Below are 18,913 nucleotides of genomic sequence, written 5' to 3'. Positions count from 1 at the left end.
TCTTTTTTCCATTGCATTTTTTTTCCCTACTTTGTCAAAGATTATTTGACCATAGAGTTGAGGGTCCAAATCTGAGCTCTCTATTCTGTTCTATTGGTCTATATGTCTGTTTCTGTGCAGTACCATGCTGTCTTGGTGATCACTGCTTTGTGATATAGCTTGAAATCAGGCAGCGTGATGCCCCCAGCTTTGTTTTTCTTTTTCGACATTTCCTTGGCGATTTGGGGTCTTTTCTGATTCCATACAAATTTTAGGATTGCTTGTTCCATCACTTTGAAAAATGTCATTGGAACTTTGATCGGGATGGCATTGAAGGTATAGATTGCTCTGGGCAGCATAAACATTTTAACAATGTTTATTCTTCTGATCCATTAGCATGGAATGTTTTTCCATCATTTTGTGTCTTCAATTTCTCTCATCAGTGTTCTATAGTTCCTAGAGTATAGATCTTTTACCTCTTTGGTTAGGTTTATTCTGAGTAATTTATGGTTTTTGGTGCTATTGTAAATGGAATCGATTCTCTAGTTTCTCTTTCTACAGTTGCATTGTTAGTGTATAAGAAAGCAACTGATTTCTGTGCATTGATTTTGTATCCTGCCACATTACTGAATTGCTGGATGAGTTCTAGTAATTTGGGAGTGGAGTCTTTTGAATTTTCCACATAAAGTATCATGTCATCTGAGAAAAGAGAATGTTTGACTCCTTCTTTGCCAATTTGAATACCTTTTATTTCTTTTTGTTGTCTGATTGCTGTTGTTAGGACTTTCTAGTACTATGTTGAACAATAGTGGCAAGAGTGGGCATCCTTGACATGTTCCTGATCTTAAGGGAAAGGCTCTCAGCTTTTCCCCATTGAGGATGATTTTCGCTGTGGGTTTTTCATAGATGGATTTTATGAACCTGAGGAATGTTCCCTCTATCCCTATACTCTGAAGAGTATTAATCAGGAAAGGATGCTGTATTTTGTCAAATACTTTTTCTGAATCAATTGAGAGGACCATATGGTTCTTCTCTCTCCTCTTATTTTGTTCTATCACATTGATTGATTTGCAAATGTTGAACCACCCTTGCATCCCAGAGATAAATCCTACTTGGTCGTGGTGGATGATCCTTTTAATGTATTGTTGGATACTATTAGGTAGGATTTTGTTGAGAATTTTGGAATCTGTATTCATCAGGGATATAGGTCTGAAATTCTCCTTTTTGATGGGTCTTTGCCTGGTTTGGGGATTAAGGTAATGCTGGCCTCATAGAATGAGTCTGGTAGCTTTTCTTCTGTTTCTATTTTTTGAAATAGCTTCAGGAGAATAGGTATTATGTGTTCTTTGAATATTTGGTAGAATTCCCCAGGGAGTCTATCAGGCCCTGGACTCATTTTTTGGGAGGTTTTTGATCACTGCTTCCATCTCGTTACTGGTTATTGGCCTATTCTTGTTGTCAATTTCTTCCTGTTTCAGTCTTGGTAGTTTATAGGTTTCCAGGAAGTCTTCCATTTCTTCCAGGTTGCTTAATTTATTGGCATATAGTTGTTGATAGTAATTTCTAATAATTGTTTCTATTTCCTTGGGGTTACTCGTGATCTCTCCCCTTTCATTCATAATTTTATTAATTTGTGTCCTTTCTCTTTTCTTTTGGGTAAGTCTGGCCCATGGTTTATCGACCTTATTAATTCTCTCAAGGAACCAGCTTCTAGTTTTGTTGATATAATCTACTGTGTTTCTGGTTTCTAATGCATTGATCTCTGCTCTATTTTTAATTATTTCTCTTCTAATGTGTGGCTTAGACATCATTTGTTGTTTTGTCTCCAGTTCTTTAAGGTGTAAAGTTCGTTGGTGGATTAGGGATTTTTCTGTTTCTTTGAGTGAGGCTTGGATGCTATGTATTTTCCCCTTAGGACTGCTTTTGAAGTATTCTACAGGGTCGGACCAATGTGTTTTCATTCTCATTGGTTTCCATGAATTGTTTAAGGTTTTCTTTGATTTCCTGGCTGACCCAAACTTTCTTGAGCAGAGTGGTCTTTAGCTTCCAAGTGTTTGAATTTCTTCCAAATTTTTTCTTGTGATTGAGTTCAAGCTTTAAAGCATTATAGTCTGAGAATATGTAGGGAATGATCTCAGTCTTTTGGTATCAGTTGAGACCTGATTTGTGACCTGGTATGTGGTCTATTCTGGAGAAAGTTCCATGTGTGCTCGAGAAGAATGAATATTCTGTTGTTTTAGGGTGGAATGTTCTGTATATATCTATGAGGTCCATCTGACCCAGTGTGTCATTTCAAGCTCTTGCTTCTTTGTTGATTTTCTGTTTAGATGATTAATCTTGCTGAGAGTGGAATGTTGAGGTCTCCTACAATTAACATCTTATTATCAATATGACTCTATTTTGGTTAACGTTGGCTTATTTAGATAGCTGCTCCCATGTTGAGGGCGTATTTACAATTGTTAGATCTTCTTGTTGGATAGACTCTTTAAGAATTATACAGTGTCCTTCTTTGTCTCTAACTGCAGTCTTTAACTTACAATCTAATTTGTCTGATATAAGAATTGCTACCCCAGCTTTCTTTTGAGGTCTGCTGGCATGGAAGATGGATCTCCATCCCTTCACTTTCAGTCTGGATGTATCTTTAGGTTAAGTGAGTCTCTTGTAGACAGCATATGGATGGGTCCTGTCTTTTTATCCAATGTGCAACTCTGTGCCATTTTATGGGACCATTTAGGCCTTTCACGTTGAGAGTGATTATTGAGAGGTATGAATTTATTTTCATCATGGTGCCTGGGGAGACCTTGTTTTTATAGATATTCCCTGTAAATTTCTGTTGTATATCACTCTTGGGGTCTTTCTCCTTTTATAGAATCCCCCTTATTATTTCTTGGAGGGCCGGCTTAGTGGTCACATATTCTTTCAGTTTCTGCTGGTCTTGGAAGCTCTGCATCTCTCATCTATTCTAAATGAGAGTCTTGCTGGATAAAGTATTCTTGGCTGCATGTTCTTCTCTTTTAGAACACTGAATATGTCTTGCCAGCCCTTTCTGGCTTGCCAGGTCTCTGTGCATAGGTCTGACATTATTCTGATGTTTCTCTCTCTGTATGTAAGGAATCTCTTCCCCCTAACTGCCCTTAAGATGGTTTCCTTAGTTCTGAGATTTGCAAGTTTTACTATTACATGCCGGAACATTGGCCTGTTTTCCTTGATCTTTGGAGGGGTCCTCTCTGCCTCTAGGACATGAATGTTTGTTTCATTACCCAGATTAAGGAAATTCTCAGCCACAATTTGCTCAAGAATGTCTTCTTGTCCTCTCTCTCTCTCCACCCCCTCAGGGATCCCAATAATTCTGACATTGGAACGTTTCGTGGTGTCACTTATTTCTCTGATTCTATTTTCATTGATTCTGAGTTGTTTTTTCCTGGCCTCCTCTTTTTCCTTCTTTTCTATTAATTGGTCTTCTAAATCACTAATTCGTTCTTCTACCTCGCTTACCCTAGCTGTTAGATTATCTAATCAGATTGGATCTCATTGATAACATTTTTAAGTTCTGCCAGTTCAGCTTTTATTTCTGCCCCTAGAGACTCTATGTTGCCATTAATCAATTTCTCCATTCTAGCTGTTGTCTTCACAATTGCTACCTTTAAGTCCATTTCCAACATCTTGATTACATATGTATCCTTTTTTAGATCTGTGGTAGAAGTCACAGTCTCTGAGTCTTTCCTTTTTTGGGGGTTCTTCCTCCTAGTCATTCTGTTAAGGGGCGGTTGAGGGAATGTACCGAGTCCAAATTATTGACCGCAACCCAAGCAAGATGCACCTGTTTTTTAGGGACCTTAGTGTTGCTGGCCTCTTTTTCTCCCAGCCTGTCTTCTGGGGGAGGGTCCTGCCACACTGTTAGTCAGGCAACACTGTTTGGGCAGAGTTGCTCTGCCGCCTGTGATGGGAGGATGGGCTCAGTGAAAACTAGTTTTGGGGGGCTTTTCTTTTCTGGCGGCTTTCCCTGGTGGCTTTCCACATCCCTTCCAGGAGTTAGAGCATAAGTGATCTTTTCCAACTCTCTGCCTCAGAGCAGAGACATTGCAGTCTGTTCTTCAGTGAGTTCTCCCGGCCACACTATCTTCGTTTCTGTCTGTGCTGTATAAACTGCAGCATCCTGGGTTGTGAGCCCCTCAGCAGCTCTCCCAGTTGCCTCAGCCCTTTGTGCTTCTAAAACCGCCAGCCACCCCCAGTTTGCACCTGTGGCCCCGCTGCTCCAGGTTTCAGTCTGGGGGGCTGCCCTAAAGTCCTTTCACTGTTGCTACCTGTTTGCGAGTCTGTGTCTGGTCCCCAGCATAGGAGGATTTGCATTCCTTTGTTATTTCACCTTCCCAGTGCCAGCACTTATGGCAGGTCCCTACCCCTTCCATTTATCTTCCAATATTTGTCCTCGGAATCACGGCTCCCTGCTTCTTACCTTGAAACCACCTGCCTGCAATATTCTGTTTTTAGAGATTCAGATATATTTTCTCACATCTCAGGCTGATTTCATGGGTGTTCAGAGTGGTCTGGTAGATATCCACCTCAATTCCAGGGACTGGTTGGAATAGGGTCCCCTACTCTTCTGTCATCTTTTCCAGAACCACTGTATATTAAATCTTCTTTAAATGTTTGGTAGAAATCACCTGTGAAGCGATCTGGTCCAATACTTTTGTTTGTTAGGAATTTTTTATTATTGATTCACTTTCATGTCTAGTAATTTTGTATTTCTTTCTGATTCAGTTTTGGAAGATTGTATGTTTCTAGGAATTTATCCATTTTTCTAGGTTGTCCAGTTTATTGGTGTATAATTTATCATATGTCTCCTAATTTTTTTTTTTTTTTTGCATTTCTGTAGTGTCACTTGTTGCTTCTTTTTCATTTCTGATTTTAATTGAGTCCTTTCTTGATGAGTCTGGCAAAGGCTTAGCAATTTTATTTGTCTTTTCAAGAAACTAGCTCTTAGTTTCGTTGATCTTTCTTATTAGTTTTAGTCTCTATATCATTTATTTTCACTGTGATCTTTATTCATTTCTTTATTCTAACTTTGGGCTTAGCTGTTTTTATTTTTTCAAGGTATAAAATTAGATTACTAGAATTTTTGTCCTTTGAGGCATACCTATATCACTATAAACTTCTCTCTTAGATCTGCTTTTACTTCATCACAATGATTTTGGACGGTTGTACTTTCATTTTCATTTGTCTCTCTCTCTCTCTCTTTTTTTTATGTCCTCTTTGATTTCTTTGTTGACCCATTCGTTGTTGAGTAGTATGTTACTTAGTATCCACAGGTTTATGTTTCTTATCATTTTTTTTTCTTGTAAATGATTTTTAGTTTCATACTGTTGTGGTGAGAAAAGATTCTTGATATGATTTCAGTCTTCTTACATTTATTGAGACTTACTTTATGGTCTAACATGGAATCTGTCCTGGAGAATATTCTATGTGCACTTGAAAATTACGTATGTTCTTATTTTGGATGGAATGTTCTGTATATGTCTTTAAATGCATTAGGTCTCATGTATTCTTCAAAGTCATCATTTTCTTCTTGATTTTCCACCTGGATGATCTATCCATTGATGTAAGTGGAGAGTTAAAGTCCTCTATTATGTTACTGTCAAGTTTTACTTTTATGTCTGTTTATGTTTTCTTTTTTTTAAAGATTTTTATTTATTTATTTGACAGAGACACAGAGAGAAAGCACAAGTAGGTAGAGTGGTAGGCAGAGGGAGAGGGAGAAGCAGGCTCCCCGCTGAGCAGGGAGCCTGATGCGGGGCTCAATCCCAGGTCCCAGGGATGGTGACCTGAGCTGAAGGCAGCTGCTTAACCAACTGAGCCACCCAGGTGCCCCTGTCTGTTTATATTTTCTTTATGTATTTAGGTGCCTCTATGTTGGGGGTATATTTACAATTGTTGTATCTTTTTGTTGGATTGTTTCCTTAATCATAATGTAATACACTTTGTTTCTTACAGTTTTTGTTTAAAATCTGTTGTGTCTAAGTATCACAACCCTGGCTTTTCTTTTTTTCTGTTTCCATTTGCATGAAATATATTTTTCATTCTTTTCACTTTCAGTCTATGTGTCTTTAGGTCTGAGGTGAGTCACTTGTAGGCAGGATATAGATGGGTTTTGCTTTTTTATTTGTTTTTTCACCCTTTGCCTTTTGATTAGAGCATTTAGAACATTTACATTTAAAGTAATTATTGATAATTATGTACTTATGACCATTTTTTTGTCTCTGGTTGTTTTGTAGTCCTTTTGTCTTTTCTTTTCTTGCTCTATTTCCTTGTGATTGATGACTTCCCTGGTATGATGCTTATCATTACCATCAGGTTCATACTTAACGTTGTAAGTATATAGCAGTGTACATTAAGTTGATGGTTGCCTAAGTCTGAGCACATTCTAAAAGAACATTTTACTCCCCTTCTGCACATTTTATGTATATAATGTCTTATTTTTCATTGTTTCATTTTGTGAATCTTAACTAATTGTTACATAAAATTGATTTTTACTACTTTTGTCTTTTAACTTTCATACTAGCTTTATAAGTGATTGATCCACTGCCTTTACTGTGTTTGCTTTACTTGTGAAATATTTTTCCTTTCATAATTTTTTTTTTTTTAACGTCCGACCTTTTCTTTTTCACTTAGAGAATTCTGTTTAACATTTCTTCTAAGGCTAGTTTAGTGGTGAAGAACTCCTTTAACTTTTGTTCGTCTGGGAAACTCTTTATTGTTCATTCAATTTTGAATAATAACCTTGCCACGTAGAGTATTCTTGGTTGCAGTTTTTTGTTTTTGTGTTTTTTTTCTTTTTCTTTCTTTTTTTCTTTTTTTTTTTTTTTTTAGCACTTTGTATATATTATGCCACTCTCTTCTGGCTTACAAAATTTCTGCTGAAGAGCAGCTGATAGCCTTATGAAGTTTCCCTTATATGTAATTAGTTGTTTTTCTCTTGGTACTTTTAAGATTCTTTATCTTTAATCTTTGACATTTTAATCATTATGGCTCTTCGTGTGGACTTCCTTGGTTCACCTTGTTTGCTACTGTCTGTGCTTTCTGGACCAGAATGTCTGTTTCCTTTCCCAGTTTAGTGATATTTTGTATTTTTCTTCCCCTTTCTCCCTCTTCTCCTTCTAGGCCCCCCAAAATGTGAATGTCAGTATGCATGATGTTGTCCTAGAGATCTCTTAACCTTTCCTCATTTCCAACTATTTATTTTCTGCTGTTCTGCTGTGGTGTTTTCCATTATGCTGATTTCCAGATTGCTGACCTGTTCTTCTGCATTGTTTAATCTAATGTTGATTCCCCTTAGTGTATTTTTTATTTCAGTTATTGTATTCTTCTACTCTGTTTTGTTTTTTTTTAAGATTTTATTTATTTGACAGAGAGAGACACAGCGAGAGAGGGAACACAAGCAGGGGGAGTGGGAGAGGGAGAAGCAGACTCCCCGCTGAGCAGGGAGCCCAATGCGGGGCTCGATCCCAGGACCCTGGGATCATGACCACAGCCGAAGGCAGACGCTTAATGGCTGAGCCACCCGGGCGCCCCTTCTACTCTGGTTTTTTAAAGCCCTTTGTTGCAGTTGTCACTTAATTCATCCACTCTTCTCTCCTGTTCAGTAAGCATCTTTATGACCATTACTCTGAACTCATTGTCAGATAGATTGCTTATCTCTGTTTCATTTAGTTATTTTTCTGAAATTTTTTGTGTTCTTCCATTTGGAGCTTATTCCCCTGTCTCCTTAGTTTGTCTGATTCTCTGTGTTTGTTTATATGAATTAGGCATAACAGCTACTTCTCCTAGACTTGAAGGAATGGCCTTGCATAGGTACATCTCATGTGTGGATCACATGTGCCTGTAGCTTTGGCTGGTGGGCTGGTGCTATAGTGGTCAAAGGCAGAGTGTTCTGGGGCACTCTGCTTGGGGCCACCCTTGAGAAATCACCAGAGTTGAAGTCAACATGGGTCAAAGTGGTCTAGAGGTTTTTGTGTAGAGGGTTCTCTGGTGGGACAGCTGAAGCTGAATTGGGGGCAACCTCAGAGCCCTGGGTGTTCCACATATGGGGTACACTGGTAGGGTGGCTGGAGCCAAAGCAGACATGCTCTATGAGTTCCTGGGGCACTCTAGGCAGGGTATCCCAGCAAGGCAACACTGAGCTGAAGTAGGTGTGTGCTGTGAGATCCTAGAGTGCTCTGTGAAAGGAGTACCCTGGCAAGTCCATTATAGCTGAGGAGGGTGAAGGCCTGGAGTGTTCTAAGATGCTTTTCAAGTGTGTTGTTTTAACAGGATGGCTAGATCTGTAGTGGACACTGTCCAGAGATGTTCCTGTGTGTATTGCACTGTGGTTGCCTTCTTTGAGGACTGGAGCTCAGGGGGAATGAGTAGGGAGACCACCTTAGTGAGTGGGCTGTTATTTGCTATGAGCTTGGTCTTGCTGATATGGTAGGACAGATATGGCCTGGACCCTGTTCCCATCTGTACTATTAATGTGGAGGGGGGACATAAATGCATTTGCCAGCTCCTCTAACCCTGGGAAGAGTTGCAGTAGCTACTCTGATGTTTGGCAGAATTTTAGGGCTAGTTCCTTTATATTCCATTTGCTGTTTTAAAATGCATTTCCTTTTCATGCTCCAAGATATCTGGGTCTGTTGTGGACTAGGGGCATGCAGTTCACTGAGGTGAGAGGCTGCCTAGGGAATCTGGACCCTGTTTCTGTGTATGCTACCAAAGTAAATGAGAAACAAACAGTAGTGTTCACCATCCCCTCTCACGTTGGAGAGAGTTCCAGCAGGTCCCACCACTATTTGGGAGATGTTAGTTCCTTTATATTCTAGTTGCTTTTTTTAAATCATGCCTTTTGTTCTAGTCCCAGGACAGACAAATCTGCTCCTGGTCCCTCAGCACTATTCCTCTGCAGTTCACAGCATCAGGGGTGGGGTTCCCATCATGATAGTGTCTCAGTCTCTCCATCTCTCCTCCTCTGTATATGGTCCCTCTGCCCTCTGTTATGCAGGAGTTATTCAGTCTTCCCTCAGTTCTTCTTCAGGAGAAATTGTTCTATATATATATATATATATATATCTGATGTGTGTGTAAGGGAAGTACATTCAGGGTCTTCCTATACTGCCATATTGGACCCTCACTCAAGCCAAACTTACATTTTTAAGAAGTAACCTGTAACTAATATTACACTGTATGTTAACTAACTGGAATTTAAATTTTAAAAAAGGATTATTAAATGTTTATTTTTTTAAAAAAGCAACCTATTTAAATATCAATGCCACCTTTGAGAGAGCACACAAGTGGGGTGGGAGGGAGAGGAAGAAGCAGACTCCCCACTGAGCAAAGAGAATGATATGGGGCTTAATACCAGGACCAGGGGATTTTGACCTGAGCCACCCAGGCACCCCTCAATGCCACCTTTGAAGATTCATTGCATAGGGAATAATGCTATTACCATTGTTACACTTTTGTTTTCAAACATTGTTTTGCTGTCTGTCTGTAAAATGATTTAAAAAAGAAATTCTTAAAAAAAAAAAAAGAGAGAAGACATTCTTCTTTAATCACTGGCACAGTGGCCTGTTTCACACAGGTCTCACAGGGAGTGGAGTGAGACTGGATCCCTTTTATGTGTAAGGAGGGATAATTAATTTGACAGTTATTGTATTTGTAGAGTAAGCATTGTTAAAGAAAGCAGAAGCAATCATAAAATAGGGGAAAGAGGAAAAGAAAGGCAACTGAATTTCCATTTTTCCTATATGGAGGTGTCAAAGTTTGAAAATTTAAGGATATTATTTAATGACATGGAAGTAAACATTTTTTTTTTCAGCTAAAAGAATGAAAGTAGTTTTCTCTTGGAAGTAGAAGAAGGGAGAAAGGACCAGGAGACTGCTGTTATCCATAATGTTGCATATAACTCATCGACTATACTATGTGAATTTACACTTTGGGTAAAAGTTTAAAAAATATTAAAGTGAAACTAAAACTAAAAACATTGAATTTACATTGAGAACTTTAAAAACATTGAGTTACTAAACCAGAATCAAAATATTTACATGCATTTGCTATGCCTGTTCATGAAGACCTTTAAAAATAAAGGAGATTTGAGAGACTTTTAGGTGTAAGGTACAATTTTTGAGTCTGGGTTGTCTTTGGTCCCCTAAATTTTTTCAGTAACATTTTATACAAATTTATGTTTATATTCTTAAAGGAAATTTACTTTTTTCATAATTAATTTTCATAAGTTTATACCTATGTAATACTAAGCCTGCAAAAGAATGATAGCAATAATTTGTTCCAATAATTAGTCCATTTGCTTTATATTTCAATATATGAAGTTGTACTATTTTAAAATACTGTGCAAAAAAGCTGTATTTCACAATGAATTAGTGTATTAATTATGAGACAAATTAGGTCAGCCAGTGTTTTTTCTTTGGTTTCTTTGAAATTTCAACAAATGCAATTTTACTCTAAAGAATATTTCACACGTCAAATAATGAGTAAATGTCTTAATTATGTGTAATAAATACACTTTATTGAAATTTGAATGTCTGCACTTGCCAGTTGCTCTCAAAATGTTTTATACCAATGAATTGTATGTTTCCCATGTATATTCCAATTAATTATACATTTTTCTTCTTAGTAATTTAAAAAAAACATATATGGATGATTAAATGTTATGGACGGAGAATACTGTATAAGAACACACAATCAAAGATATCGAAAGCCAGTGGAAATACATAACATAATTCTGACCTCAGTAAAACATATCTATAAAGTCCCTGCTCATAAACATTCTCAAAGTTCTAAATTTAAATTCCCATGTCTTGAAGAATAGACATGCAAATACAAGAAACTCTATATTTTATTTACATTTTATTCCCATTATTTAGAGTAAAGTCACTGCTAAATCTAAATGAGTGAATACTGAATTGTTGACATTAGGGAAAATACAACTGGCTGCATGATTTTTGTCAGTTGATCAAAACATAACTGTTTATTATCGCTTCTCGGCCTTTTGGCTAAGATCAAGTGCAAGACATAACTGTTTATATGTTTATCTGTTTAAGACACCTTGTTTAAATATATGGCTATTTCATTAATATTGAATTCATGGACAGCAGCACTATAACTCCTGGCTGAACAAAGCTTATTTAACATATATATTTTCTCTATAAGGCACATCACAGTTCTTAGCTGGTAGGACACTAGACAGCACTATGCTTGGGACCATTTTATTTATTTATTTTTTATTCTTTTGGTTTAAGTTTCCTTTTTTTAAATTATTATTATGTTAATCACCATACATTACATCATTAGTTTTTTTATTATGTTAATCACCATACATTACATCATTAGTTTCTGATGTAGTGTTCCATGATTCATTGTTTGCGTATAACAACACCCAGTGCTCCATTCAGTACGTGCCCTCTTTAATACCCATCACCAGGCTAACCCATCCTCCCACCCTCCTCCCCCTCTAGAACCCTCAGTTTGTTTTTCAGGGTCCATCGTCTCTCATGTTTCATCTCCCCCTCTGATTTCCCCCCCTTCATTCCTCCCCTCCTGCTATCTTCTTCTTCTTCTTCTTCTTTTTTTAACATATAATGTATTATTTGTTTCAGAGGTACAGCTCTGTGATTCAGCAGTCTTGCACAATTCAGTGCTCACCATAGCACATACCCTCCCCAATGTCTATCACCCAGCCACCCCATCCCTCCCACCCCCCACCATTTTAAATAATGAAATCACCACCAAAAAAATATGCCGCTTAATAGACCATGGAAAGTACATTTGTTTACAGTATGAGAGCTGATACAAGAAGACAGAATATTGCCTTATGCCACCTCAGCTGGGAACTTGGGAGTTTGGCCATGTAACTTTTTTGTTGTTCTGAACTTTTCCAGGAAAACACCAATGTTTATTGATTTGGGGGTCACAAAGCATAGTGAGTAGATAAACTTAAAAAAACATAATTAATGAAAACTGATCAGCTATACTTTTATTAAGTTATCATCTGTATGACAGTAACTATAAAACAGATATGACCTGTTGAAATGTTGACTGAGTCCCCATCCAGTCCATCAACTCCTTGAATCTTCCCACTTAAATATGTTAAAGGAATGACCATTCCAACATGCCCCAGACTGAATTATTCTTCTTAATCAGCAAAATCTAATTATCTGTATTCTGAAAATATTAAAACTTAAAAATTATTTATCATACCCAATTTGAGGCTGTGTTTGCAGGTTTGTTACAGTTCTGAATCTTTTCTTATTTTTTTTAATAGTTCTGTATCTTTAATATGAGCCTCTAAGATCTGCCTCATCTTCCAGTCTTCCTCCCTCACTCTTTGAACTCTGGCCATTAGCATGCATTTCATTTCATCAAAGTTCTTTCTTGTTTCTGGGTCATTAAACAATTTGGTTTTCTGTGTATTTGGAACACGTTTCACCCTTAACCCCTTTACCTAGGTAATTACCATTCTACCTTTAGGAATCATTTTAAACATCATTTCTTTAGAGAGATCTTTCTTGACTCCACAGACTAGTTAAGTCTCCCTTGTTATACCCTAATCTTTGACTTTGACAATACTCATTATACTTGTAATTTATTATATAGCAGATTTAATTTTTATTGTTACACACTCAGGGATAAAACAAATGTGTCTGTATTTACTAATATGTTCAGTTATAGTTGATATATTCTGCTTTTTTACTATAAGCCTGATAGCACTCAATTTATTTGTCACTTTTAATAAGATCAGCCACATTAAGATGATATTAATTGTATTAATTTAATTTAGCATACTTTAAGATCATCCAAAATATGGAGATTTTAATAACATAGGAGTAAATTATCTCTCTTAATCCACTCAGAAATCTAGGCCTACAGTTCAGCTCTACTCAAAGAGGTAACCCTGGCACCTGTGTTCCTTTTATGCTGCAGCTGTGACATTTCTAAGTATGTCATTCTGAACTGCGTGTTTGAAGCTATGTTACTTCCATATTTACACTGCAGCCTATGAGAGGAGAAAAAAAAATTCTAGGGAGAAAACCTTGGAGATAGTCTGGAATTACAACCATAATTTGTACTATGTCAGACTGGATTCTTAATCACAACTCTTCTTCCCTTTAACAGGGTTATATGTCCACACCTTTTGCCTCATGGCTTTGCAGTGTCTACCACTATATTAAGTAGAGAAGATATGCCTGCTTCATTGATTCAGGGCTTGGCTACTTAACTACTGGAATGTGAATGGAAATGACAGTGTTGGATGGGATGCTAGTTCTAGTCAGAGACTTTAAAGGGTTTTTTGTTTCTTTTTATCTTTCTTCAGCTTCTATCTTTCTACAAGAAACAAACACACAGTGGCTGCTCCCTGAGGATTCCCCAAATAAAAAGGTATTATGACCCATTGTATAGATACACCATATTGTTAATCCAGTTGTCAGTTGATGGGCACTGACCTGTTTCTATTTTTTGGCTATTATGAATAATGAATATTGCTACTTTTGTGTAAAACTTCTTGTGTGGGCATAGGTTTCGTTTACCTTAGGTTTATACTTAGTAGGAAAATTGCTGGGTCAAATGGTAACTCTGTTTAATTGTTTGATAAACTGCCAGACTGTTCTAAAGTGACTGTATTATTTTATATTCCTACCAGCAGTTAATGAAGGTATCCAGTTTCCTCAAATCCTTGCTAACTCTTATTATTATCTGACTTTTTGGTTCAAGTCACCCTAGTGGGTGTGAAGTCGTACCTCATTGTGGGTCCCTTGCAATTCCATATGCGTTTTAGAGTCAGTTTGTTAATTTCTACAAAGAAGTCAGGTAGAATACTAATTGGATTGTGCTGAGTCACAGTTTGGAGTTATTGCCATTTAACAATGTTATATTTTCCGATCCATGAAACAGATGCTTTTTAAATTTATCTATTTAACTTATATCAGCAATGTTTTCTGTTTTTCAAATAATGAGTTTTGCATTTCTTTTGTTAAATTTATTTTATGAGTATTATTTTGAAGATATTTTAAGTGTAACTGTTTTCTTAATTTCACATTCAGAATGTTTGCCACAATTGTGTAGAAAAACAATTGATTCTTGTATAGTGGGATCTTGTATTCTGCCAAAGTGCTAATTCATTTATTATTTTGAATAGTTTTTTTAATGGATTCCTTAGGATACACAGGATCATGTCATAGGTGGGTAGAGTTATTTTTACTTCTTCCTTTCCAAATTGGATGATTTTGTTTCTTTTTTTTACCTAATTGCCCTGGATAGAGTTCCCAAAATAATGTTGAATAGAAGCGGTGAAAGTGAACATTCTTTATGTTGTTCCTGATCTTAGGAGGAAAGAATTCAGTCTTTTACTATTAAATATGTTATAGGTCAGGTTTCTTTGTTTTTGTTTTTGTTTTGTTTTGTTTTGTAGATATTCCTTTACGGGTTCAGGAAGTTTCTTTCTATGCCCAGTTTGTTGAGTGTTTTCATCATGAAAGATTGTTGGGTTTTTATTAAATGATGTTTCTGCATCCTTTGAAAACTTCATGTGATTTTAATTTTTTATTCTTTTGTTATGATGTATTGCATTAATTGATATCAGATGTTGAAACATCCTTGAATTCCTGGCATAAATCCAATTTGGTCATGTTGTGTAATTATTTTTATTTTGTTGGATTCAGAGTACTTTGTATTTGGTATTTTGTGGAACATTTTTTGCATAGATATTTATGAGAGATACTTGTCCGCAGTTTGCTGTGATTTCTTTGGTTTTGGCATGAAGGTACTGGTGGCTTCACAGAATGAATTGGGAAGTGTTTTCTTACCTATTGGAGGAAGATTTTGTAAAGATTTGGTATTAGTTCTTCAAATGCTTCATAGAAGTGTATCCTTTAGATAATACATAATTGGAACATGTATTTAATTCATTTACATTTAATGTTGTTATTTATATAGTTGGATTTATGTCTGCCATTTCACTTTTAAAATTTTTCTGTTTCATGACTTTTTTGTTACTCTAATTTTTTTACTTATTTTTCATTACGTAAATATTTTATAATGTAGTAGTTCATTGATTAATGATATTTTCAGCATATAACTTACATTGTTACTACTGCTTTAGAGTTTACCATATACATTTGAACTCATCTGAATTACTTTCTGATTCCTAATTTAGGTTGTTGTTTAATTCCAATGATATATAGACATGTTACTCCTATATAACTCTATTCCCATTCCCCTTTTTGCAGTATTATAATTATACATATTGTATTTATTAATGTTTTAAACCCAACAATATATAATTATTGCATTTTTATTTGTTGTCATTTCCTTAACCCAATACAGTTTTGCTCTATTCATCTCTTTTGTGCTGTTGTTGATAAATATATTACATATATATTACATTTATTTATTTTATAGGTCCAATGATATATTATAAACACATTATTTTATACAGTTGCTTTAAATCAGCAGAGAAGAAAGAGGAAAAATATGAATTCTTTTGTCTTATAAAATTACATAATTACTCTTACTGATGCTTTTGCTTTTTTCATATGAATACAAATTACCATCTGGGGTCACTTGCTTTTAGCCTGAAGAACTCCTTAAGTATTTCTTGTAAGGTGGATCTAGTTGCAGCAATTTCTCTCAGTTTATTTTTGTTTGGTTTTGCTTTTGTCCGTGTTTTAATCTAGGAGAGTCCTTTCTTAGCCTTTGCTTATGAAAGAGCTTTTCTAGACACAGGATTCTTGGTTGAAGTTTTATTCTTTCATCACTTTGAATATGTTATCCTCCTGTTTTCTGACCTCCATTGTTTCTGCTGAGAAGTCAACTATTAATCTTACTGAGGTTCTTTTGTAAGTAATGAGTCATTTATCTCCCCTGCTTTTGAGATTTTTTTTTCTTCTCTTTGACTTTTAGCATTTTTAGTATGATGTGCCTGTGAATGTTTTTGTCTTTATCCTACTTGGAATTCACTGAGCTTCCTGAATTTTAGTTTAATGTTTTTTATCAAATTAAGGTAGTTTTTTTAAGCATTTATGATTCTTTCTCTCTCCCCTCTCTCTCTAGTGCTTTCATTAAATCTCTTTGGGTGTGCTTAGTAGTTCTCCACATTTCTCTGAGACTCTTTTCATTTTTCTACATTATTTTTCTCTATGTTTTTAGGCTTACATGATCTCTATATCAATCTATCTTCAAGTTACCTTATTCTTTCTTCTACAATTTCAAGTCTGTTATTGAGCCCCTCTAGTGAATTTTTTATTTCAGATAATATACTTTTCAAATCTATGATTTCTGCTTGGTTCTTGTTTAAACATTCTCCTTATCAAATTCTCTCTTGATGTGACATTGTCACCATATGATCATTTATTTCTTTAATCATGGTTTCCTTTAAATCTGTAAGCATGTTTATAATGGCTACTTTAAAATCTGATAAATCAGATAACTGGTTCTTTCATAGGAGTGTGTGTGTGTGTGTGTGTGTGTGTGTGTGTGTGTGTGTGGTGTTTGTGTGCTTTTATTCTGGTATATGAGTTGTATTTGCCTCTTTCTTTTCATGCCCAAATAATTTTTTGTTAGAAACTGGACATGTTAGATAATATATTATGCCAACTCTGGATACTGGATCCATCTTCTCTTTGAGGTTCTTATTGTTATTTGTTTACTTATGTGTTTACTGACTGAATTAGATGATTATTTAGTGGGGTGTACCCCCTTCTATCCCTTATGCATAAACATATATGCATGTACACGTGTGCGTGTGCACACACACACACACACACACACACACATACACACACAGTGTTCAGTCTTGAATGTTGTTTCTAGTCACCCAGAGATGACAGTGTTTTAGATGACTCTCTTACTTGACCAAACAAAGGTGTTAAAATGCCTTACCTGATTACTCAATTATTTTTAATAATTCTGTAGGGCATAACTTATACCAAATAAATTCTACAAGCAAATCCAATTAAGTGCTGGCTCCTTTCAATAGCTGAGGTTACTATTTTATTTTTGTTCTGACACTAACTCCTCTCAATTTTCTACTTTCAGGTTTATGGAAATAGCTGAACACTAGCTAACCTACAGTTTAGTTTGCATTTTTGGATCTCCTTTTAAATTTGTTTCACTACAGCCTCCATTGTTCTTGAGAATGACTTTAGGCGTGAACATCTTCACTCTCTGCTACAAATGAAGTTAATTCCTTTGGGAAGAAATTAGGGGCTGTTTTAATGGCTCTTTCTCCTTCCATACACCTGGAAAAATTTCTGAGCCTGGGCTTTGGAGCTAAGAATGAGGATATTACTAAGCTTTTCTGAGGATGGCATCTATACCTTAGAGGCTCAGCATTTGTTGGGGAGGGGAGGAGCCTGGAATCCTTTTAATTTGCCTCTCCTGTCTCAAAAGCTAGAGCAAGAGTGATCAGGGCATCAGTATTCTCAGCATGCCATGCCCAAAGCAGATCTTCCATTTCACAAGTAGGTGTTAGGGGGAAGAAGAGGTTTCCTACCTCTCTACTACACTTTCCGGGGCTTTGCTGCAGCAACATGTAGCTAGGACAGGTTGAGAAATGGTGACATCTTGTTTCTCCCAGAAAGAAAGTTTTCAATCAGGGTGCTGAAGTGGAAAGGAGCCCAGTGTTGAGTGTAATAATCTGGAGTGGAGTTTCTGATCTGGGGGAAGAAAGGGAGGGAAAAGTTTTGGCTCAAAGTACAAACTCTCACCTTTCTTTGCTGAATTTTTATAGGTTTATGGATGTTTCTTCATTTGTCATCACCCCTTAGGACTATTTCTGGAAGCTTTAAGTTATTTATATATAGTTTGATCAGTTTCCTATGGAACTATATCAGAGGACCTCTTCACACTTTCATATTGGAAGCAAATATGTTGAGTTGAAGTGTTTTAAAGTTAACTTCTGTCTTAAGTGGTTAATTTAATCTTCTGAGACACCATGCAACACAATTATTCTGTCTTTTTTCTTTGTTCCTTATATTATTTTTAGTTTAGTGTATCAGATTTAAAGTTTAATGACCAAGCATTACTTCCAAATTATTCACATCTTTTTTTACTTAAAAGGAACTCTACTCTACTGACTTGCTCAAAAATGGTAAATGCTTCCTTCATTTTATAGAAACATGTAAACAACAAGTTAAGGCTCAGAAAATTAACTAGAATAAATGTGATCATTCTTCTCTCCTAGCTATCATGTTGAAATTTATATGATGTATTAGTTATGCATAGCTCATAAATATAAATAATGTCATATGATGTACTAAAATACATGCAAATTTTTAAAAAATAGTGAGGTATCTCCTAAGATAAACATTATGCAATTGTCAGACACTAAACACAAAGACCATGGTAAAGCCCACATATTTGATTTGTCCTTAACACAAGGAAATTGACTTCATTATTGACCAAATATCAAAAAAACCTCAAACCTGTCTCTATACATAATGCTATCAATTCATAGGTAGATTTTAAGAATGACTCACACTTATTATAAAATCTAAGAGAATAAAAAGTAAATCATAATGGCTCAATAGTCAATTTACATGCCACTTTAGAAACACACATTAATTTAATTTACATCTTTCCAGAAGACAGATGGTTATTAGCTAGGCTTTAAAATGAAACTTGTATACTAATCAAGTAACAAGCAAAATGCCCAAGACTACATTGGCATAATTTGACAACTGCAATTATTGGACAAGGCAGTACGTGAAATTAATGATCTCTACATGTAGAGCTTCTAAATATATACTATAGTGATTGGAAGAGGTATGTTAATCTGGATCCATGGTAGTATCTAATAGACTCTGTCCCCAAGTTACTAATTTAATCTCTGGTGTAAAATGAAGGTATTTCATTTCAGGAGTTAAGAAAGTCACTAAGTACCTCATTTTCT

This window comes from Callorhinus ursinus, unplaced genomic scaffold, assembly GCF_003265705.2.
Source record: "Callorhinus ursinus isolate GAN/ISIS: 27379988/994484 unplaced genomic scaffold, GSC_fseal_2.0 scaffold2, whole genome shotgun sequence".
Lineage (NCBI taxonomy): Eukaryota > Metazoa > Chordata > Mammalia > Carnivora > Otariidae > Callorhinus > Callorhinus ursinus.
This window is presented reverse-complemented; position numbering follows the sequence as displayed.